This window comes from Meriones unguiculatus, chromosome 15 (assembly GCF_030254825.1).
Source record: "Meriones unguiculatus strain TT.TT164.6M chromosome 15, Bangor_MerUng_6.1, whole genome shotgun sequence".
NCBI lineage: Eukaryota > Metazoa > Chordata > Mammalia > Rodentia > Muridae > Meriones > Meriones unguiculatus.
The window spans coordinates 60,459,928-60,483,617 of record NC_083362.1 but is presented as its reverse complement, the minus strand read 5'-3'; positions in this window follow the sequence as shown (position 1 = coordinate 60,483,617).

The following is a 23,690-nucleotide window of genomic DNA, read 5'->3' as shown; positions in this document are numbered from 1 at the left end:
AAACATTTACAATCTTAATTCATGCAGTATAATTTTTTCTTTTGAAATTTTATACATACATACATACATACATATATACAATAACTTGCAGTCAGATTTACCACCCTGACTTATGCCCATCATTGCCAACAACTGCATTCTCTTTCCAACTAGTCCCTCTGCCTACATTTTTATATCATTGAGTTTAATTTGGGTTGCTTTTATGAGCATGGGCGAGGGGCTCCACTACCCTTTACCTATGAATGAAGCCAACCCCTTTAGACTGTAGCAGAGGGATCTCACCAGCCCTGTAGACACTGAACCCTAATGCAAATGGCCTACACAGAACTCAGCATGTATTGGGAGTTGGGTCTCAATCTATATTTGTTGACTTTTCACAAAACTGGTCCTCAAACCTCAGGTTATTGGCAAGAACTAAAGACAAGTTGTGGTGATGTGGCTGAATACAGAATGTGTTGGCTATGGCAAAACCATAGGACAAAATTGAACTCACATCTTGTCCCACTGACTATATCCACTAAAAATAGCTCCTCATTGTGCTTTTGAAATTCAAAGAAAGGGAAGCTCTAAGTGGTTTATTTGAGAAGACTCATGAGCATCCAGCAGGTCCCACCAAGTTGGATTTGGTGGGTTATATATAAGTGAATTAAGATCATAAGGATTGAATTTCCTTTCTAGTATACATAGTTTTAAGTGAGGGGGAAAAAGGTGCACGGCATAATGCATTTACTTTTCCCAAACCCCAAGCATTCAAGGAAAAAAAAAAAAGTTTGAGATGCTTCAGCAAATATAGGCAACATCACTATTTTTCTTTTCTCTGGAACTGATTGACTATTTATGCAAAAAAAGGGGGGCATAACTAGGTTTCTGAGCTTCTGATATTCAAGATTTAGATTTCCTAGTCTCTGATACAGATTACTCTAAATTCCTAAATAGTCAAGGAATAACAGCGTTAGTGAAGGGTTTTTTTTTAGGATTTATTTATTATTTTTTAGTTCTCATGAGTGTTTTACTTGCGTGTATGTAAGTACACCACATGCAAGCAGTGTCTTCAGAGGCCAGAAGAAGGTGTTCTTGGAGCCACTCTTACTGATGGTTGTGAGCTGCCGTGTAGGTGCTGAGAAACCAAACCTGAGTCCTCTACAAGAGCAACAAATGCTCTTGCCCACTGAGCCATTGCTCCAGCAGCAGGTTAATTTTTAAATAAAAATTTAGCATATATTTGTACATACAAAAGGGGAACAGTAATAACTTGATTTATGTCTTCAGTTGTGTGTGATGATCAAATCAGTCTGATTAATTTTCTTAAACAGAACTTCTAGGTCTTAGGAGACAGACGTAGAAAATTCCTAGTTATTTTGAGATGTATTTAAAAAATTTTATGTCAATAGTCATTAGGGAAATGCAAACAAAAACACCACACGCTGCCATCACACCCTAATACGCCATGGAACACTAAGCCAATTGCTCCTGTCTACTCTCTGGCGCCAAATCGCCACGACCCCAACCTCTGCTCCATCCTCACTAGAGAAGCTTCTTTTCTTACTCCTAATGATTTTCTTCTAGGAAGTCAACATTTCAAATTTCTATTAATGGTCAAAACCAAACCACGTGCCACATTTATCTTTCTGTGTTTGGCTTATTTCACTTAATATGAGGTGTCTTCCAGTCATGTGCTGCAGATAAGACTTTATCTCTTTAATGATCTCTCTCTCTCACACACATACACACACACAAACACATTTTATTTGTTTCATGGACACTTGGGTGAATATGCTCCGTGGGGTGTAGGAATAGTACAATACATGTATTGTCAATAGCGCAGTACATGAAGAGAGTGGGCATCTTTTGGCATGATGGTTTGTTGTCCCTTAGATACACTCAGGAGTGGCATTGATGGGTCATACAGGAAAGTTTCACTGTTTTGAGCCACTTCCCAACTCTCATCCATAACAGCTTCACTAATTTATACCAACATTATACAATATTTCTCCTGACTCTACATCCTTCCCAGAGTGCTTTTTTTTGTCACTCTAAGTGGGCCAAGATGGTATATCATTGTAGTTTTGATGTCTGTTTCTCTGGTATATTTGAAATGTAAACATCTACTTGTTTTTGTTTTAAATGCCTTTTAAAAGTATTGCCCACTCAGGTCTCTGTCTTACCTTCAGTTTGGTTGTCATTGATTTTGTGACTGAGCTGTTTGTGGACATTAATTCTTTGCTAAATAAATAGATTGGAAATGTGTTTTTTTTCCTTTTAATTCTATCTCATTTGGTATTTTTGTTGTCTGTGCTTTCAGATCTTATTAAAAATAGAGTTGTCTAGAGCGATGTCTTGAAGAGTTTTTTCCTACATGTCCTTCTAGTTTTTTTCTTAGGATAATTTTCTTATAACTTTTATTTGACTTTTTGATCTATTTTAACTTGGTTATTGTGCACAGGGAGAGATTAAGATCTAGTTGCATTTGTCTTTGTAGGAAGTTTTACCAGTACCATTTTAAAAGAGTGTCACCAGCATACATATTTGTGCCTTTATAAACATTAATTGGTTATAAATGTGTGGATTAATCTCTGGATTCTGTTCTAGATTCTGTTGGTACCATGTTGTTTTGGCGATTGTAGTTTCATTGTATGTTTTCAAGGAGAGTGTTGGGATGCCTTTAGCTTTGTTCCTTTTGTTCAGGAAGCAAGTACTACTGCAGTTTCTCTACTGCTGGTCACTTCTCTCTTTCTTGTCATTTCCTTTAACATCTATCTATTTACTGAAACATAACTTTTGCTTCTTTCTTTAATTTTAGAAGCAATAATGAAAGATTTTTTTTGTTAGTCATTCTTCTCTCCTGAATTTCCATAAAATCATCTGCCTGTGATGAATACTTGATTGTTTATGCCTATAATCCAAACATTTGGTGGTGGAAGAAGGGCCGTTGCTTCCAGGCTAGTAACAACTATATAACAAGTTTGAAGCCAGTCTGGGCTACAAGAGACCTGACTTAGTCAACCTCTCTTGCCCTGCATCTTAAAAAAAAAAAAAAAAGAATATTGAAAGATGTTTTTCTCTTGTGACCATTCAGGTCTGAGCTTTATTTTGTAAGTCGAATACTCAACTACCATGCCCTTCTGCAAATAGATGGGGGTCACTCAGCCATCATGATAGTCACAGAAATTACAGCAGTTAGATATTACGGGTGAATATTGAACATAGGCGATTCAATAGACTAGATAATAAGAGGAAGTGGAGAAGTCAGAAGACTTTTCTTTGTTTGTTAGTGAACAGAAGTCAGGGAATTGGGTATTGGGCTGTTCTTTTCGATAGTCAAGACTCTTTGTTCTCTTAGTACCCTGATCTCAGAATTTTATTTCTGTTATAATTGTGTAGGTGGGTAACCATGGTAGCCAATGGGGTCTGAGTTTCCTGCTCTATAAAATAAACGAACTGAGCTGGCTTGGCTCTAGAGCCCCAGCACTTTGACATTCATATCTACAAGACATGTCAGATTTGAGCCTTGGGATGTTTCAGAGGGAAAAATCAGAAGGAGAAGGAAGAGAGCACAGTCTTAGGGATAACTAGGCACGAGTGCCTCGGTGACCTGTTTCTCACCTCATCAGAATTTTTTACTGTCTCTTCTATGCTCTGAACCCCTCTTGTGGGTCCAGGTGGGAGACTCTTAATTGTCAGCTTTCACTCAGGTCACTGCTCCGAAAGTGTGTCACATGGGTGTGTAATATTCCCCCTCTCATTAACAGCTGACATTCACAGAGGTTAAAGATGAAGGACCAGTCAGTGTATGGTTAATACGTCAGCTTGACTACTGCAGATGACAATCCACTTGACACGACAGTTGCAGGGAAAGCTGGAGTCATGGGGGGGGGAGAGGGGGGAACTCAAAACCAAGCCCAAGTCTGAATCAAAAGCAGGCGAGGGAAGCCAGGGGCCTGGAGTGGACACCACAGCTGGGTATCTGGGTGCAATCAAGTGCACTGTGACACTGGTCTGCTTTGTGTGATTAGCACCCTGGGCCCCCACAGCCCACCAGTCATTTGAATTAAGGAGGATGGATGTACAGGCAGGAGGAGCAGCTGCAGTCTCTCACTGCTTTGCTCACTATTTGTGTCAGCATTAGAAGTTACTCACTTCTCTCAGACTTAGTTTTCTCATCTATCAAATAGACTTGGCTTGAGATTCTGCCAGAAGGGCTTTTTTGAGAGCATCCACCCACATGCCTGTCATGCAATGGAGAGTGGGGAGTAGCAAAAAGCACAGAGTCAGGGGACAGACACCCTGAGTTTGAGACAGTGCCTCCTCCCTTGTGTTTGCTAAGTGAATCAAGGCATGTTCTACAACTTCCTGTGTCTCTGCTCCGAGTCTACAGTGTGGGACTAATAAAGACACTAATCATCACAGAACGGTCAAGTTAAAACATGGCGTAATGTGTCAAAGGACTAGAAAATCACCTTGTAAGTGATCCAAGCCAGTAATACGAGGGAGCTCGCCTCTGTTACTCAGTGTACAGGAGAGAAATGGATCAGTTAGTTTTCACATTTAGTCTACACCTAGACTCAGAGTCCATTCTGTTTGTTCAATTCCTTCCACACAAAGAGAAAATAAACACTAGTTAATGGCTGGAAGTCCGCTGGCTTCCATATGCTGGCAGAGGCACAGGAGAAAGACTGACCAGCCTCTGTCTCTGCATGAGACTGGGTATTCACAGAGCTTCCCAACGCCATGCTTGCAGGACCCAGGAGGGAGGCTCAGGATGAGTTTGCTGTCTCCGACTCCAGCACCCACATTGATTAGAATCACAGCTGTGCAGCTGCCATGCAGTAGTTCCCTATGGTTCTGGGCTAAGCAGAGGTGGATCTGAGGTGGGAGAACAGGGTTCCCAAGTACAAGTCAGCAACTCTGAGGTATTGCCTTCTGGATAGTCTGTGGTCTGAAGCACAGAGCCCCCAGGAAACATGACAGCTAAGTGGGCTGCGAAGCAGGAGAAACCACAGTTAACCATGTAAAGATCCTCTGCTGATATCAAGCTGCTGCAAAAGACCAGTAGGCACTGCAGGCAAGGTGAGTGAAGGGCAGTATACGCAAGGGCAAAGCACATTGCAAATGCATGGGGCCCGTGGGCGCTATAATGACCTCCACAGAAGACTTTTCAGCCACCCTTCCCATCCACAGCGTTGGGAGCAATTAGGTAGACTTGGGCAGAGTGATTCATCCTTCAATAAATTCAATTTCAACAAAACATAATTATGGTGAGTCACCTAATCACAGCTATAATCATGGCACGCCCCTTCAGAAGTCAAAACAGTTGAGAGCATTCAGCAAGGGCGACTGATCCCTCATCATGACAAGCCTCCATCTTTTGCCAAAGAGAGGTGTTTGGGACTCTAGCTCTTTTCTATGTTTTCGAATAATAGAATATTTCAGACATACACAGAGGTTTATGGAATACCTACTGTTCTATACTGCAACAAACCTGAAAATAGACATTGCAGATGAGTCAGAGATGGGGTCCTGTAAGACTGACCTTTATACTATCCTAGTTTCTCAGGAGGGATAATGATATTTAACTTTCGTATTTGACATTCTCATCTCTTTTCTTTTTTTTTTATAGAGCTGTTCTCTTCTGTATCCTTAAAATTACATAGATCTTACTTATATTTTCTTTTTATTGGCTGTTCTCAAACTCAGAGATCTGCCTGCCTCTGACTTTCCAGTGCTGGGATTATAAGGCTATGTCATCAACCAGCTACATGACATTTTTTTTTATATACATCATGAAATGTTAAGTAAATTGTCTTACTTGTCTATCTTTCTGTGACTTGGTTTCCTTTGGTTAACATTTAAAAATTTATTTGTATTGAACATGTACCTTTGGCTTTTCTCATACTAACATGATTTTAGAATCACATACATGACTAGAAGAAAATGTATTCTTTTAAGTTTAGATTTATTGTAATGGAGTCCATGAAAAAGGGGGAATGGAGGAGCGGGAACATGAAAGGGACATGGGAACACAATGACATGGTCAGGTCTAGGGCTTCTGGGGTGTAGAGGAAGAATGAGAAAGATGTGGTCTGGAGCTGGGGTGGAAGAGGAAAATTTACGTGATTACTGTGCACACCAGTGAGTTTCCTTACGTAGATAACTTGCAGAAGAGTTACTGAGCTGTCACACCAACATGGTCGGATATCTTTGGTTTATTTATTTGTACTACTTTTCTTCATCTGGTCTTAGTTTGGAATACTTGAATATGTTCAGTATTCAAGCTTCAGTTTATGTTGTATTATTATCTCCACGTCTATCATCAATTATTTCTCTATTCTACTCTTACAGTGTAAGAGGTAACAGTGTGACTCATTTCAACTCACCAACTCAATGGGTTTCTTTCCTATGTACCCACTGTCTTTTATCTTGTAGCTGCCTTATATATAACATTTACATGCATGGAAAAGCTCACTGCTGTTAAATCTTTTAGTGTAAACAATTATAGCTATTTTAAAGAGTTTAAGAAGAAAGGAAAGTACTATTTTATGTTGACCCAGGTGTGATGGGGTTCTCATGTGTTGATGTGTCTGAGTTGCTAACCATTCTTGTTAGTCAATCAACACAGACTCGGATCTTATTAAGGACAGGACTTTATAGATGCTCTAATCATTACTGGTTACTTCAAATTAATCAAAAGGGAGATTATCCCCTGTGTGAGACATTTAAAAGAATGCTCAAGTTTTCCCTGAGCTCAGAGGCTACAAATCTGGGTATGTAGTCTACTGTTTCCTTTCCTTTCTGATTACCTGCTCTAGCCAGACCCCATAATTAGGTAAGCTGAATTCCCCATAATAATCCAAACTAACTCTTGAACTACACATCCCACACACTCACTTCTTGGCTAAACTATGAGTTATATAATAAATATTTATAGTTTTGGTATTTTTTTTTCAAGAATGCAATCTTTACAACAGTATCTTGTCCATACATTTTTGAAGAGATCCCCTCTGCATTTTTTTTTTTTTTTGTAGTCCAGGTCTGTCAACCATGAATTCAGATATTTTCTTTATTTGAAGATATTTTTGTTTTACTTTTGTTCATGAAGAATATTTTTGATGACTGAAATTTTGTATTGACTGATTTTTTTTTTTCCTTCTTGGGGCATCTTGCGGTCTCTACAAGTCTTGATGAGACACCACTGTCACATGCACCAATGGTTCTCAAACTGTGGGTCGAGACCACCTTGCACAGGGATTGTCTGAGAACACCAGAAAACACTGATATTTATGATTCAGAAGAGTAGCAAAATTAATTTTGAATTAACAAAATATAACTTTATAGTTGGGGGGTCACCATAACATGAAGAACTGTACTAAAGAATTGAAGTATTAGAAAGGTTGAGAACCGCTGGCCTGCACCATTTTTGTCTTACAGGGTTCTAGGCTGATTCTCAAAAGGTTGTTCTGTTCTTGTCAGAGCAAAATGACACTGTGTCAACTCCATAGATCAAGTACTCATTGCTGTGGTGCCTTCAGTTTCAACTTACTGTTTTGTGTGTGCATTGGTGTGTATGTTTTTGTTTTGATTTGTTTCCTAGCTTGTGGCAAGTCATGGTCATCACAGAATTGGTACTTTGCCTGCCAATTACTCCTTTTTAGAGATACAAAGAATTAAATCATTTTATATACTAATATTAAATTCTTTCAAACAATTTCCTGAGAAATAAAATTGTTTTTTTTAAACCAAACTGACCTTTGATTTGAATCGCCTCTTCTACACATTTTTTTTTTACATTACAAATTTTGTATTTTATTTTCTTGATAGACAGAATTCTTTCTCTCACATCCCCTTCATATTTTCTGTGAGTCCCTTCTTCATGTTCTTTGGGCTTGATTCCAGAATTATAAATGGGCACACCATCTTTGTTCTCCTTGATCTAGACAGAAAACATTGAAACCAATCCAGAAAAAAGTTACACACATGCAGGAACACATGCATTCCCATTTTGTTATAAAAATGAATCTGACTCTTAAAAACCTTGACATGGAAACTTCCCCATGTCCTGGATCAGCCCATTTGCTTCCCAATTATCTTCTTTCCTGGTCCATAGCAGCAGACAGTTCTAGAAACCCCTTGCCGAGCTGACCTAGGGACTACCAAGAACAATGGGACCATGACAATTGAAGGCTTTGGCTTCTCTGATGTTCCCTCCCTATTTCTTCTCCAGCTTCCCCAGATCAGCACAGTGAGTGCTGAAGAAGTGTTCCTCACAGGAGGCCAGGAGGCAGGCTTAGGATGTGCTAGCCATTTCAAATCGCTTTCACATTAAAAAACAAGGATTACAAACATGGCTGCCGAGAAGACCTAGTCATTTAGGGTCAACAGAGTCAGCTGACCTGGCCTGCTCCGAGGTAAATCTAGGAGTTAAGTTTTTCTTTATAACTCCAATCTGAAGAACATTCAAGTCTGTTCATGGCTTGTGGGAATGAGGATCAGGATGGTTCCAGGTCTTCTGAGTTCTCTAGAAATATCAGCCATATGCAATTGTTAAAGGATGAACTGTTTTGATATCGAGGCATTGGCAACTAATAAAAAATTGAGAAATTAAACTTTCTATGGCCCTGGTAAACTATGTCTCAATCTCTGGGTCACTAGTGGTGACCTCCAGACGAAATGGTATTTAAAACCTCTTCCAGTACTGAAATGTTACACTTTAATTACCCAAATGTTCTGGATTGAGGAAAGAACTTGTGTTTGAAAATGAGGAAGATTTTCCTGGCATCCTGCTTTTATATTTTGAAACAGGTGACCAAGGAGAATTGTGAAATGTCCTTCAAATGACCTTGAAGAATAAGACACCTCCTTGCATCTGGGATTAGTTATAATAGTTATAAACTGTTTCCAGGAGGGGGATGGGGGAGATGTCCCCTTGCTATTCTTTTCAGTTGGGACATCATGAAAATGATCTTTTATGAGTTTCATTTCCGATGTCCTCAGAGCCTTTTAGGGGAAGAAGGGGGTGGTAGTTTGGTCTCTAATTCCCAGGACCCTCCCAACTTAGTTCCTGGAATCATCCTGGGGGACTCTGTAAACCGAAATTTAAAGTTCCAACTTGTAGTCTCCCCCCTACAGTTTAGATCGGGTTTCATAACTTGGAACTGAAGTCAGGGCAGCAGTCGGAGGGTGGGTAAACATGTCTACAGCTCTGCTTGTCAGCACACTAGTGCAAACCAGAGGGCCAGCCAATAGAGGAGACGAGTGATGGCAGGGGATGGAGACTTTCAGCCTCACTTGATTTTCATGAGTATTCTCTCCTTAAGAAAACTGACTGGGATAATGGCCCAGATTCGTTTTGCTTATAGATGAAAAAACACCTAGGAAACCCACAAACATCTTTGATACATGATGTGTGCTCAAGCCTGGAGTCAGCAGTTCAACAAGCAGAGAGAGTTCAGTGTAGTTACTGACTGTATCAGGATAAATACTAGGTCTCTTATGGCAAAGTAACCACAGCAAAGTAAATACATCGCCACCCCTAGAAAGAGGCAGAAGATAAAGGCCAGAATGCCAGAGAGAGCTTAAATGTATTTGCTTATTAGTAAGAACTATTTCAACAGTCATAACATGCATATTAATGGATGAAAGCATGTATGGGAGCTCAGGAAAGCCAAGCTAGAGAGAAGATCTACTTTTGTGCTTGAATAAGTATCATGGGTCATGATCAATGAACACGATGCTTCTGTAGATTAGATAGGAAAACAAAACTGTCTGAAATTGCATGAATCTCTATCACCATTATTATAAGCAAAACATCAATCTTGATTACTTGGTTGAGGATAGAAAGATCGAGTTATGCCCCATCTATTTATGGAGGCCATCTATTTATGCTGCTTTTCCAGAACCACTTCTCCCTTCTGTAACAGCATAGGTTCCACTCCTATGGCATTGTGTGTGGTTCCATTGGGCCTCTCAACTAGCTGAAAGCATTACCCAACGCTGGACCTAATTAAGGGACAAAGATTTTTCACTCAAAGGGATTTGGATCTTAAGAGAAGCTTCACAAGGGGAAGCCCACCTACCACTCTGCTACAGACCATCAGGGTGTCTGCATTTGAGTAGTAGTTATGAGTCAATTGGTGTCTGTTGCTCTTCTGGGCCTTGTCTTTTTCTGGGGCCTGGTAGTACATCATTTCCTGTGGCACTCAGAGCTATCCCAAAGCCTTCAAACAAAGTCTGTGTTAAATGAGAGTTAGACAGTGTCTTCCGCAAAGATTGATCTCGATGAAAAGTCGTCTGGGGGTAGGGATAGGAAGCCTGGGAATGGAAGAAAGTTCTTCCCTGGAGTCACTTTGTCACCTGCCACCTAAGAAACCTAAAAATACATGCCAAACATCTTCATGGTGATGTCACTAGCTGAAACCCGACGGTAAGAAGACATACTGACAATCTATAGAAAAAGTAATTAAATTCATAAGTGTGTTTGGTGAGGTTACTATGTAAAAATTCAGTGAATAAAAATGTATTTATTTCTAAGTAGAGCCATCAATAACTAAAACCCAAATTAAAAATATATATCTTTTGGATATATCAGAAATAACAGTATTTTGATTATATCTATTAATGAAGTCACATATTATATATTGTATTTATATATAATTATCTAAAATAACAATGAGACGAATTAAGGAAGATCCAAGAGTTTGCCTGTTGCCTTAAGTCTCTAAGCTTAAGGTGGCCAAAGCATTCTGCAAGTAAGAAAATGAGCTTAGGAGGATAGACCAGACTACCTAAGTTGCTCTTGACAGACCGTAGACAGCTCATTACCACTGCTAGCTTGCTGCCCTGTTACCCATTTAAGCATAAGGTTAGACCATCTCAGTCTCCAAGAACCAGTGCTTATCTGTTTTGGCCTTGAGCTGGCTCTGCCATTTTCTCAAGGTACCCTAGTACCATGAAAAGCCAACAGGCTAGCCCCACTGTCTAAAGGATTCTCTGCTTTGAATTCAGTGTGTAAATGTATGTTGATTTCTAGGGTAATCTGCTTTTTTTTTTTCGATTCTGGAAGCAGTAGGACCTTGCTGGGAGATTGACTCATTAGAACTCAAAGGATCCCATTCAAACAGGAGACATCTTTATGTTACATTTTTCCAGCGTCTGGTCAGAGACCTGGTGTAAACTCCACTTCTTCTCTTCCTTCAGGGATAACCAGACTTTATTAACCAAACTCAGACAGAGAATTGCAGAATTCCATCCCACCCCCACCCATGATTTTTCCCTCTGCTGTTTTTTCCTCTCTGTTCCATGGGTTATTTTTTTCCAACTAGGGAGACAAGGGGAATGTGTATCCCAGGTAAAGTGAGGAGGGAAGGGGCGGAGCAAGGCACAGACACATCAAAAGGGCCCTTTGTGCTCTGGGTACATTATTCCTGGAATCCAATCAAGTGCCCCAAAACCTAACCAAGCTTTTCAGACAGCCCAGAAACCAGTCATGCAGGCCTCTTGGGCTCTGCTTTTTATAAAGCTTTATAGGGTACACTGAATTATTTGGTTGGGTCTTTTCAACCGTGTGACATTTGGGTTTTCAATGGCACAAATGGAGTTGATCATTAATTATTTGGACGCTTTAATTAAAAACAACAACTCATTGTAAATTTATGAGGGTCCGCTGGGGGGCAAGGACAGGGATCCCTTTAGTGATTCTCTCATTTGAATGAGATTGAGGGTTGGGAAGGTCTAGAAAGGGAGGCTATAGAACCATCTTTCAAGAAGGTCTTAAACACAAGTTAAGGTTTATTTGAGGGAAGAGGGAGTTACAGTGAAGAAAATGGGAAAGAACACAGAGAACAGAGTTCTGACCTGCCAAATGCATGGAGGGGCGGGGCCTTGGATAAAAATCAGTGGTCTAGCAGGGAGCCATCAAGAGTTCTTGAATCAACACCTTTCACATCAAACTAGTAAGTCCTCTGGGCTGAGAAGGAAGAAAGGCTGGTTTCTGGAATCTTTTGTTAAATGAAGCCAGAGAGGGTCTCCAGGGAGAGAAGTTTGTGAATGGAATGCTGAATGCCCAAGGGAGCAGGATTGATGCCTTCCTGCTTCACATTAGAGAGTAGAATTTCTATTCTCTTCCTTTGGTGCAATCTACAACCTTAGCCTGCCGTCACTTGATTGTGTGTGCCCCTTTAGTCATACACACAACACTCTCTACTTCCTGCCCCCCCCAACTTCCCATGTTCCCGGGGAGTTTTACTTCTGGGTGCCCCTCCACAAGGGCTAATCTCAGGGGAACAACTGATCTGGGAGTAGAGATGGGATGCCTGGGAAAGAAAGTAAGTTCTTCTCCAGAGACACCTGGAATTTCCACCTACTAAATCTCTTAAATGCAGAAGCTTCAGGAAAAAGATGCGCACATTTAGAAAACATGGAACATCATGCATCTTTGGCATAACAGTGCACAGTCTTGTGGTGCTCGGGAAACATGGCGACGGTGTGTGTACAGTTTTGGACTTTGAGTTTACAAATTCCTTGCCTCTAGTTGTACTAATTCAAGATGGAAAGTAAAAATAACACAAACTCTCGCATTTCCCTTGGACTCTATCCTTTGAAACTACAAAAACAATTTCAGGGATTGTTGCTATGGTGCCGGTAGATGGAATAGTATTATCTATCCCACTTTAAAAAGGAGAGAAACAGAGTCTGAAGGACCTCAAATATGCTCTACTCCAAATGATAGGATCTTAGCCAGCTAGGCTTCTGGCCTTCTGGAAAGGGACATTTGTCACAAAAGACTCCTAAACTTCATGTACAGGATGGCAGTACTAGTGGGCTGTCTGGACAGTGCTTCAGAGATGTTCAGGGGTTTACAAATGGACCATTTGTTCTTCCTTTTGCCCATTTCTTATTCAAAGCCAGTCTGTGCACCTCCGATTTAAAGAGGAGGAAAATGAAATGAATCCTGGTTTTTGCAGCCAGTTCATCTGGGATATTTGGTGGTAATTGCTGTGTCTAACATCTGGCAAGTTCAAGTGATGCTCTGAAGATAAAAAGGCTCTAATTATTTGGCAATAGAAAAACAGTACTGTAAGAGCAAGAGGCATGGTATGAGGAATTCACTCAACATGAAAGCAATAGTAAACTTTTATGTCTCCTCCCAGATTCAATAGATCAGGTTGGGCGAGAAATGGTTTTAGATTATAATTCCTATGGGGATAAAAGAAGTATATCATGACTGGCGTGCAGAGGTAGGAGAGGGAGAAATCATCTCAGAATGGATAGGCTCCTTAGGATTGTGCTGTGTGCTGCAATCATCCAGAGAAGGCCTCAGGATATGGTTAGTAGGTTTTAACAGAAAAAGGTACATTCTCAGGAGCTGGGGAGATAGATCAGTTGGTGAAGTATCTGCCACACAAGCCTGACGACCTGGAGCTAGATTCCTGGAATTCATGGGAAAAACTAGATGTAGTGACAAACACCTGTAATCCTAGCACCGAGGAGGCAGATGCAGAAGGAGCTCCAGTGCTTATTTTGGTTAGCTTGTCTGGTTGAACTGGTGAGTTTCAAGATCAGTGAGAGACCCTGTTTCAAGAATAAGGTAGAGATCAATAGAGGAAGACACAACTACATGCATTCAAATGTGAACATGACACATACATATAAGCACACACAGACACACACACCCCACTGTTTCCAAAAAAGTACACCTAAATTATGCCTTCATATAGATCTATCAATGCATGCTATATATTTCCTTTATAGTACTTAACTGCATGAAAAAAATAGGTGCAAAGTGTGATAAGATGCTCAATATTTTCTTCTACTAGATAGTAAGGACTCTAAGGAGAAGGGCCATGTCATGTCCACCAGTGATTTCCTGTACAACACAGTATAAAGAGAATGAATGAATGAGTAACCTTGATTTCAGCCTGTGGTCTTTCATGATACAGCTGGGCTTGGCCTTTCTGAGACTAAGTCTCTTCATTTGTTACTATACTCTAGGATCCTTTGGAAACCCTCTTGTGGGTAAGTCTTTTTTTTTTTCCCAGAAGTTGCATTATTCTTTAATTTAACCCTCAGGTCATCTGAGTCTCCATTACATCACTCATAAGATCTTGTTACTATTGATTCCATAGTTCTCTTGGAAGGAGCTATCCCCCTCAAGTCTACCCATTTTACTTGAAGTCTCAGTTGACATTTCTTCCAACTTTTGTCTTTTGGGCTCTCTGGAGTGTCCTCTTTCCTACCCTCATTCTCTGCAGTCTCTGAAATCTCTTTGTTTTAGATGTAGCTAGCAGCATGTTCCCAAATGCCTTTCTGTGTTTAGCTGCCTCAGGGTATGCAATTGTCAATGCTGAGATATTCAGAGAACTGACAGTATTGCTCAAGTTCACTGTATATTTCTTTCCAAATCCACATTTGGTGACATCATGTTGGGAACTTGAATCCAGCTATGGTGAAGATATTTATACTATGAAAATTTAAAAGTGCTAGAAACTGGAAGTATTTTTTCTCTTCCAGAACCAAATGTTGAGTATTTATCTGCACACTGCAATCTAAGTTCATTTCCCAGCAAGCTTGTGACTTAGTGTAGACAGTTGATTAAACTAAGGTTCTTTTTTATCATTAAACATCACTAGATAGAGTCTTTCTAAAAAGAACTTCCATGGAAAAACATATCCAAAGGCCATATGGAATAAGCTGAGAAAGATGCATATAAAATGTCAGCTGAATTTTTCAAATTTCTGCCAAGAAAATAGAACCCATGCCAGGGAAGCCAGGAAGGGGACATTGGTGTCAGAAACTTGCTAGAAAAGGTTGGTAGAGCTAGAAGGTCAAAAGGGAGAAGTAAGCCCCGGGTTACCCACAAGCCACTACTGTTCTTGTACTGGAGTACTTAAGAGAGGTGTGGAGATCAGAACTCAGGTGTGTGGAAAGATAGACCTCCTCGCTGAAATGAAATGTCCAACCCAGGCTGCTGCTTCTTTGTCTCCAAAACCAGTGGCAAGTAAAGGAATAGCCTGGCTTTTTCCTTCCCCCCAGTGGTCTGCTGAGGACTTTCACTGGAAATCAGAATCCAAAGCCAGACAAAATAGGTGTTCAGGAAATAGAGATGGTAGGCTGAACAAGAACTGGCAAGGAATTGACTGGATGATCAGCATCAAAATAATGAAGACAATTCCCAAACTAACTCCTGAAGGCACTCTAGAGCACCACCAGTCACTAGGTTCCTAGCATCCAGAACCAAGCATTATTCTAGGAACCTAAATAATCTCCTTGAGTTTATTTCCCCAAATCCATGCTAAGGTGAACTCTGATGAACATCCAAAAATTAACATACTGACAATTTTGTGACAGCTTTGTAAAGTTGAGCTGAAGAGCAAGGCACTGAGCCTGATGGTCAACTGTTGGGCACAGTGAATGGAATTTTATGTAAGAAGTGAGAAATAGCAAGAGCTGGAGAAGACAGGAACTCCACAAGGAGAGCAACAGAACAAGAAAATTTGAACACAGGGAACTTCCCAGAGACTCATACTCCAACCCAGGACTATTCATGGAGATAACCTAGAACCCCTGCACAGATGTAGCCCATGGCAGTTCAGTGTCCAAGTGGGTTGCATAGTAATGGGAAGAGGGACTGCCTCTGACACAATCTGATTGGCCTGCTCTTTGATCACCTCCCCCGACGGGGGAGCAGCCTTACCAGGCCACAGAAGAAGACAATGCAGCCATTCCTGATGTGATCTGATAGACTAAGATCAGAAGGAAGGAGAGGAGGACCTCCCCTATCAGTGGACTTAGGGAGGGGCATGTATGCAGAAAGGGGAGGAAGGGTGGGATCAGGAGGGGATGAGGGAGGGGCTTATGGGGGGATACAAAATGAATAAAGTGTAATTAATAATAATAATAATAATAATAATAATAATAATAATAGAAAAAAAGAGCAAGGGACTATGGTGTTTTGCAGAAATATAGAAGTTTTCTCAACATTTATCCTGAGCTATAACTAGCAATGGCTATACAATATTTGTCCCCCTCCCCCTCCTCTTTCTCTCTTTTTCTCTTTCTCTCTCTCACACACACATCATTAAAGCTGTCAGAGAGGGCCCATTTACATTCAAGAGCACTAAACTCTAGGGATGCTCCAATAAAGATCTTATCACTGGATGGTGTTTGTGTATAATCTATACTGCATCTCATAAACTCTAAATTATCTCTGAATATATATTATACTGTATTACTTGGAGGAAAGGAAAACATGTTCTGTGTATGTTCAATACATACACCATTAAAAAAAAGAGTTTTCTGTACAATTGGCTGATGTCATGGATAGAGAACCCAATGGATCCTGAAGCCTGACTGATTTTCTCACCTTTGCTTGCTCAGCTTCAGCAGAGGGAGTTTGCTTTAGCATTTTACACTAACTCCCATGCCTTGTAAGTATAGCAAGTACATCAAGATTTGTTCCCCTTCTAGAAGGCCAATCTACATTTCGGACCTGCCTGAACTCAGTGCCAGTGATTGTAAGTATGTGCCTGTCATTACGTGTCATTACGTGGATGCCAGCACCACTCCACACTTCAAGCCACTCAGGTTTTCAATCTGTGCTCTTCTAGAGAGACAGACTCAAAGAACAAGACGCAAAAGGGTGAAGGTGAGGATGTGGGTGATGTGCAACGAGTGTCTGCAGAGGGCACAGAAGGTGGAGGAGGAAGACAGACTGTTTGGGAATCATTTTTATCTGTCATTAACAGCAGTGGCAAATGCTGGTGAGTGGGGGAGATACCTCCAAAGGTCTCTGAGGCTGGCCTCTGGGTCTTTCTCCAGGAGGGGTGGTAATTCTTGTACTAAAGAATTTTTTTTTTTTTTTTTTTTTTTTTTTTATCAATCAGAAGAAGGAATGTGTCTCAGTTTCTTTTGTATTGCCTTGATAAAATACCCTGACTAAAACAACTTGAGGGAGAAAAGGCTTGTTCTGGCTTTCAACTCAAGAGTACAGGCAGTCATTTCAGGGACGTCAAGGCAGCAAGCGTGCAAAGCGGCTGGTCACATCAACCTCCCCCCACCCCGCCACACACACACACTCGCAATCAGGAAACAAAGCAGAATGAATGGATGTCAGCACTCAGCTGCCTTTCTCTTCTGTCCTCGGTCCTCAGCTTACTCTATTTATGCAATCCAGGACCTTAGTCAGGAAATACTGCCAACCAGTGTTTGGGTCTTTCCAGCTCAGTTAACGCAATCATGATGACACACCCATGGTCATTCTCAGAGGTCTGTCTCCCTGGTAAGTCTTGATCTTGTAGGCTGGGCAGTGAGCACGAATCACTCCGGGGATGTTTTACTTTGGGGAGGGATTCCCAGGCATCCAACTCCATTCAAGTCACAGAGAGCTTGTACCTCAGTTGCTTGTTGTATTATCTGATGCTCAAATTCTGAGGAGGCCCGAGTTTCTGCAGAAGTAGCATGCACACACAGATGCCTGCATGGAAGCCTGGGGGCAGCCCAGGGCAATCACAGGCTGGTCATGGAGTCACTTGTCTTCTAGTTGTAGTTTCCTCATCTGCTCATAACCTTGATAATCACTCTAGTCAGCTCCAAGAGTTTATTATGAATCTCTCATAAGTCAGCCTGCTGAAAACATTTTATGAATTGGCTATATTACAATCACATGAAGAGAAGTTATTTAAATGACATTTCTTGGTAAGATTCAGTTGCCTCCCACAAAGTAGGGGTCGGCTTACTAATGCCACCCTCAGTGATGAAAGAGCCCCACTCCCATTTTTTATTTTTGCTTTGGCTAAATTGGAAACTACCCCCTCATTGCATATAAGTGGGAATTACTAAATGGTGTATCTACCTTAGAAATGCCTATAAAACCTCTGCTCAAGTTGGTTTGAATTGTCTCCAGTGTAGAGGCGGAAGCTGTAAAGAGCTTCGCTAGAAGCCAACATGCGACCTAGGTCTTGTGGGCTGCAGGGTTTTGAGGCCACAGAATCCTCAAAAAATCAGCAGGAAAAAAGCTGTTATCATGGGTGGTGCTCGGCAGCCCTTGTGTGTGCATGTGTCCCAGGGTATGGGAGTGCGTTTATGAGAGGATGTGGTGGTGGCGAGAGCAGGCTGGTTTTCACTGCGAACAGACTTCCCACTTTTTAGAAAGAATGGAGTTTTCCTTGGCTCCGCTGCCAGCTGCTTTATCTGTTTTCATTTTAAAGACGTGTTTCCAATGTACTCTCCTGAAATCCCCTAGCTGAAGCCAGGTATGTGATTCTCAGGTGCGGGTCCAGGGAGACTGCAGGCTGCCAGCAAAGGTTTGCAAGAGGGAGGATGTTCAGAGGAATGCCAGCTGAGGTCTTGCCAGGAGGTGGGGAAAGCTCCAGGACCAAGGACCCTCCATGGGAAAAGTTCTCCTTCCAGCTCTGGCAGGAACTCATGTCTAAGAATTTTAATTTGCTTGGCTGAACTGAGTCCTTGTGATGAAGGAAGGAATGCTGAGCCCAAGCTAAACAGAAGAACGCAAGTTGAGGTAAAGCCTTTCATAGGATTTCTCATTTCACGATGTCTTCCTGCGGACAGTAGCCACCATGGCTTCTCTTTCTTCCTCCTTGTGTGTTTACCGTCACTTGGGAAAATACCTCATCTGTCTCATCCCAATTTGAGCCTTGAGTTCAAGCCCAATTTATGTGTCAACTGTCCAGTCTACCATAGCACCTGGTACACAGCTGCTGCTTAATAAAGGCTGATTATGTGAATGATCTAAGGACAAAATTCCATAGTTTTGAACAAGGGTCAAATTGAAAATTCATTCATTCTGCGTGAACGAATATGTTATAGGTGCCAAAGAGTCAGAGATAACAGGGCTAACCGTAGGAAGGACTGCTACCTTTTGTTACGTGTTCATGGGTGTTCATGTGTGTATTTGAAGATGTGATCTCTCGCTGAACCTCGGGCTCACCGATTCTGCTAGGCTGCCCAGTGAGCACCAGGGGTCTGCCTATCTTGTCTCCAAAGCACTGGAATTAGGAGTGGCTAGGTGTAGCTTTTCACATGGGTGCTGGGGATCCGAACTCAGGTCTTCATGGCCATCTCCCCAATCCTTTCTCTACTGTGTTGTGCTTTTGTCTGCTGGGAGCTTCTCATATATGTCCTATTCTTGGCCTTTTCACATTTCTGGCCACTTTTCAGGTCCTCAAAGCCCACCCTAGACCTTTAGTAGGAGTTGAAATGACTCCAGGCTACTCAAGAAACTGGGTTTCTCTCATTTGGCTTTCAGCGCTCTTTCTCTGGCCAAATATTCAGCAATAGCACTTCTGTCCCCATCTTGGCCCCAGGCTTTGCCAATGCATGTTCCCAAGAGGCATCTTTGATCTTAACTTGATGGAGAACATTCTAAGAAAGTTACAGAACCATGAAAATTTTCAAGAAAAAAAATAAGTTCTCCATCCCCATAAGTAGGAAGTTCCTGGATTTAGCCTTAATGGAAACTTGAGCTGTGAGGGTAACTTCTACCCCGATGAGCAAGGAGATCTCAGGGGTACTTTGAGCCCTTGGAATCTGAGGTGAAGCATGTTCTACGAATTCCTCTCTCTGGTCAGGTCCTGGTAACTGATGTGAGGTTAGCTATTTATAACGTCACCCTCAAACTATCAGAGGAGCCTGCAGGCCCTTCTCTAGCTTCTGCATGATGGCTCTGAATTTGACAAGTCTAACCTACTAGATGACAGAGGCTCAACCTCCCTGCCAAGAGGTAGGCAATGGCGTCTGCTGTGAAAGGTATTTTAAGGTAACATGGGAGCCTGTGGTCATTTAGCTGGCAGCCTGAGCAATGTACATCAGACACCAATCTTCTTGTCTTTTTTTCTGGATGTCACAAAAGAGGCTTTTGTTCTTATTCCTCTTCCGGCTGTGACTCTCACCCCTCCTTTGCTTTCTCCTAAGGGTGCTAGAATACTGTTTCCTTTTCTTCTATAAAGTAGACTCTTCTATGGATCGCAGTTTTCATTAAATGTTACCTCCACACAACTTGAGTGGTGAGATAGAGGTGTCCAGGAGAAGTCAGTTCTTTCCTTGTCCCCCTTTGACTCTGCCAACTGACTGATGATGAATGCTTTGGGGTCTTATCAAAATGTTAAAACCCACAAACTCCAAGTAGCAGACAGCTTCAGATTGTGGAGCATCTTGTCTTGATGTTTTTCTCTGACTACGTGGGGTCTTGGTTCTGAAAACTGAGAAGAAAGAGGTAGGACCTAGGATCTTGCTACTGGACAGAAAGGGGGGCTGTGTGGAATGGCAAAAGGTGGTCAGGTCCACAGGCCTGAACACTACTCCAGCCTAAAGGGGCTTTGCAGAACCAGACTTATTTCCTCATTGCAGAAATCAGTGCTTTTTTTTTTTTTTTGGAATAGACATTCCTACAGCCAGAGGTGAGAGAAGCACCTTTCTATCTTCATTCAGCTAGCCTTTGGAAGTTCCAGGTGGGACTTTTCCAAATGGAGGGAGTTTCTTGAAGTCAGAACACTAGCTAAGTGGTGTCTTTCTGTCATTTTATGAAGTAAAAGAGCACCACTGAGATATACCTCAGACCCCTGGGGTCACATCAAGGCCATTTGGGGCCCCTTTCCTTTCCTGTTCTGCATAATTGGAGAAAATAAATAGTAATCCCTTCTTTTATAGAAAGCTTGTGGGTTTCTTTCTCATACATCTTTTCAGGCCCGTGTCTACCACAAAGTTGGTACCCTTAAATGCTTCAAAGGTAGCAAGAATATTAACTGTTTTCATTTGTGGGTGTTTGTATGTGGAGGGGAGGGGGGGGGAGGAAAGAAAGAGAGAGAGACAGAGACAGACAGAGGTACAGAGGGAGAGAAGGGGAGAGAGAGAGAGAGAAAGAGAACCATAGAACCATAGAACTAGTCGTCTATGGTTCATCTCGTACCTGACATCACAGATACGTGAGGGACAGATGTTGGACTGTTAGCTCCTTTTCCAAGGGCTCAGCAAAAGAATTGGTAAGTGTCTTTCTCTATGGCTTAAGTTTTCCTGTGTGGCCACTATCACAGAGAAACCCAAAGGTTAAAACTGGTGCTATAATCCCTTTATTTTTGGGGGGAGATTGTCAATGTATTTTTTTTCCAACACTTTCAAACTCTCAGTTGTTTATGGTAACTGGAGATGGTAGAACCTGGCTGAAGTGGAAAGGCTGAGTTTTATCTAACCTCTAATTTACTTCTCTCAAGTTTGTCCAAGTTCCTGAGACGCCTTTACCCTGTAAGTTAAACCATTGTTTGTCGAGGGAAATATAAATTAAGAGCTCTGTTTCTGAGTTAAATGGAAACTTGGGCTGAGGAAGCAGAATTTCACTCCATTCCTCATATCCTCGATGTAATATAGGAGTTGGAATCCACACAAGACTTATATGTGATGGATTCTGGAGAAGTACAGAACTCTAAGAATGTGGGAGGTGAGTTGAGCCAGAAGCCTAGCCTAAGCTTGACTCACCAGAGCTCTTAATAATCAGGTTGGAAATTCCATGGCATTATTGAACGGGGGAAATTTTCCTTACCTCCACACAAAATGGAGTCTGAAACCATCCATATTCTCTAATTGGATTCCCCATTATATGAGCCAAAAGCTGTGCCCAGACCAACAGCAGTGACGCCATGGTCATCCTCATGTTTATTGTAGTAAGACAGTTAACCTTCTAGTACTACACAGGCTGTCCAATTATGGATCTCTAGGTTGTATGATTTGGAAGACACACAATTAAGGAGTAGCTCTGGCCAAAACTGAGTTTGCATAGCTGGTCTAGAGCCAATAAGAAGCAACACAAATCTCCTTCAGTTTCTCTCTTGCAGTGTTATAAATAATGATCTCAAGTTTGGAGCCTTCACTGTGAAAGACAAAAGTGTATGGGAATCATGTTCTATAACAGACACTCACCCAGGCACTAACTTCCACCTTTCAGCATCTGCTTTGTCTGAAGACCACCAAACTGTTTCCTGTAGAACTTCATGTGTCTACCTCAGATGACATTAATGAGAGATGCTAAAAGATGCTGAGCATGGGTAGCACAAAGAATCAAGAGCCCCAACATGACAGCCCTATCTAACTAAGTTATGAAGAACCACCAGTAAGCCAAAAGGTAATTCAAAGGAGACCCCACAGATGATGTTTCAGAAACACATCAGAGATGACAATGCAGAGTCCAGGACTCTACTTTCAAATCCACTAGACCAGAGTTTCTGAGAGTAGGTTTTAAGAAACACCATTAACTTACAATCAGACTGAACATATGACATTTTATATATATACACATACATACATATATATTACATACAATACATATATTATGAGTTTTTATATATTACATATTATATATATTATGAGTTTTTAAGCTCAGTAGATGCCATCATGACCAACAAATGCAGGTCACATTCAGTGGGTACAGAATTCCTATAGCTCCATGTCCTGGCATATTGGCTTAATCACAAGACAGCAGCTTAAAAAATTGCCTGGTTTTGAAAATGGTATTCATACGTAAAATAGTTTGAAGATTATCCATATATGTATGTGTGTGTGTATGAGTGCAAGCACATGCACACTGCACATGTGGAGGTCGGAGGACACCTCTGAGGAGCTGTTTCCTCCCCATGTGAATTCAGGGCACTGAGCACCAGTTGTCAGGTTTGCACAGAGAGGGCTTCTACCTGCTGAGACATCTCGCCCACTGGGAATCCACACTTGGAAATGTAGCTGTCCGCTGTGCTCTGCAACAAGCAAGCCTTCAAGTTGTGAATCACTGCCAGATTCTTCCTTGGCTCATAGATGGATTTAACACAACAGACGCAAGAGGAACCTCCATCTCCTTAGATGAAGATTCTCAGAATTGTCCAGTGACGGACAAGGCTCCAGCTCCAAACCACGACTCAAGACTCCCAGTTCATCTTCTCAGTTATAATTAAGGATGAAAACAGAAACGTCCTGTTCATATGATAAGGAGAAATCCAAGAAAGGGGAGTATGAGGAAATGCTTGAAGCATCTTGGGCTGGTGACATGCAGATTAAAGGTGCCTGAATATTTTACAGAGGCGAATTCTGCCTGCAGATTTATTTTGCAAGTGATGGTAGGTCTTGTGGGGTGTGCTGGAACTAATGGAGAAGAAGTAAGCCTTGGGCTGGTTGGCTTGAATGGTTGGAGGCCTGGACGCTTAGGACTTAGAGATGAGGCAGAAATTGGCACCTTGTGGCTTGGTGAGGCTACTCAACTTGTGCTTTTTTTTTTTTTTTTCCTGAATGCCAAATTGAGAGATTAGTGGCCTTTGTGAGTGGGACTTTCCTCTTTGGAAGGCAGGCAGCTTCTTAATGTCCCAGTACCAAAATGCCTTCCACACTTGCCTCTTGCTTCTTGGCCTCCCAGTCTGCCTGCACACACCACCCACTGGCTTGAGTCCTGGAGCACCTCTTCTCAGGTTCCTTCAGCCTCCATCTAGTCAATCCTGTACTTACAGAGAAAATCAGGGCCCTTCCCACTCTGCTTCTACTTAGTTTATCAAACACATAGACGGGCCACTGTGCTTTGAGGCGGCATGTCAGAGAAACAAGGCAGATGCCCTACCCAGCCATTATCTAATCGTCCCCGGAAGATAGTGATAATTTCCTACAGTTGTTGAGTCATTGTCTGTATGCTGTGAGCATTGGAAGCTCCCTGCTCT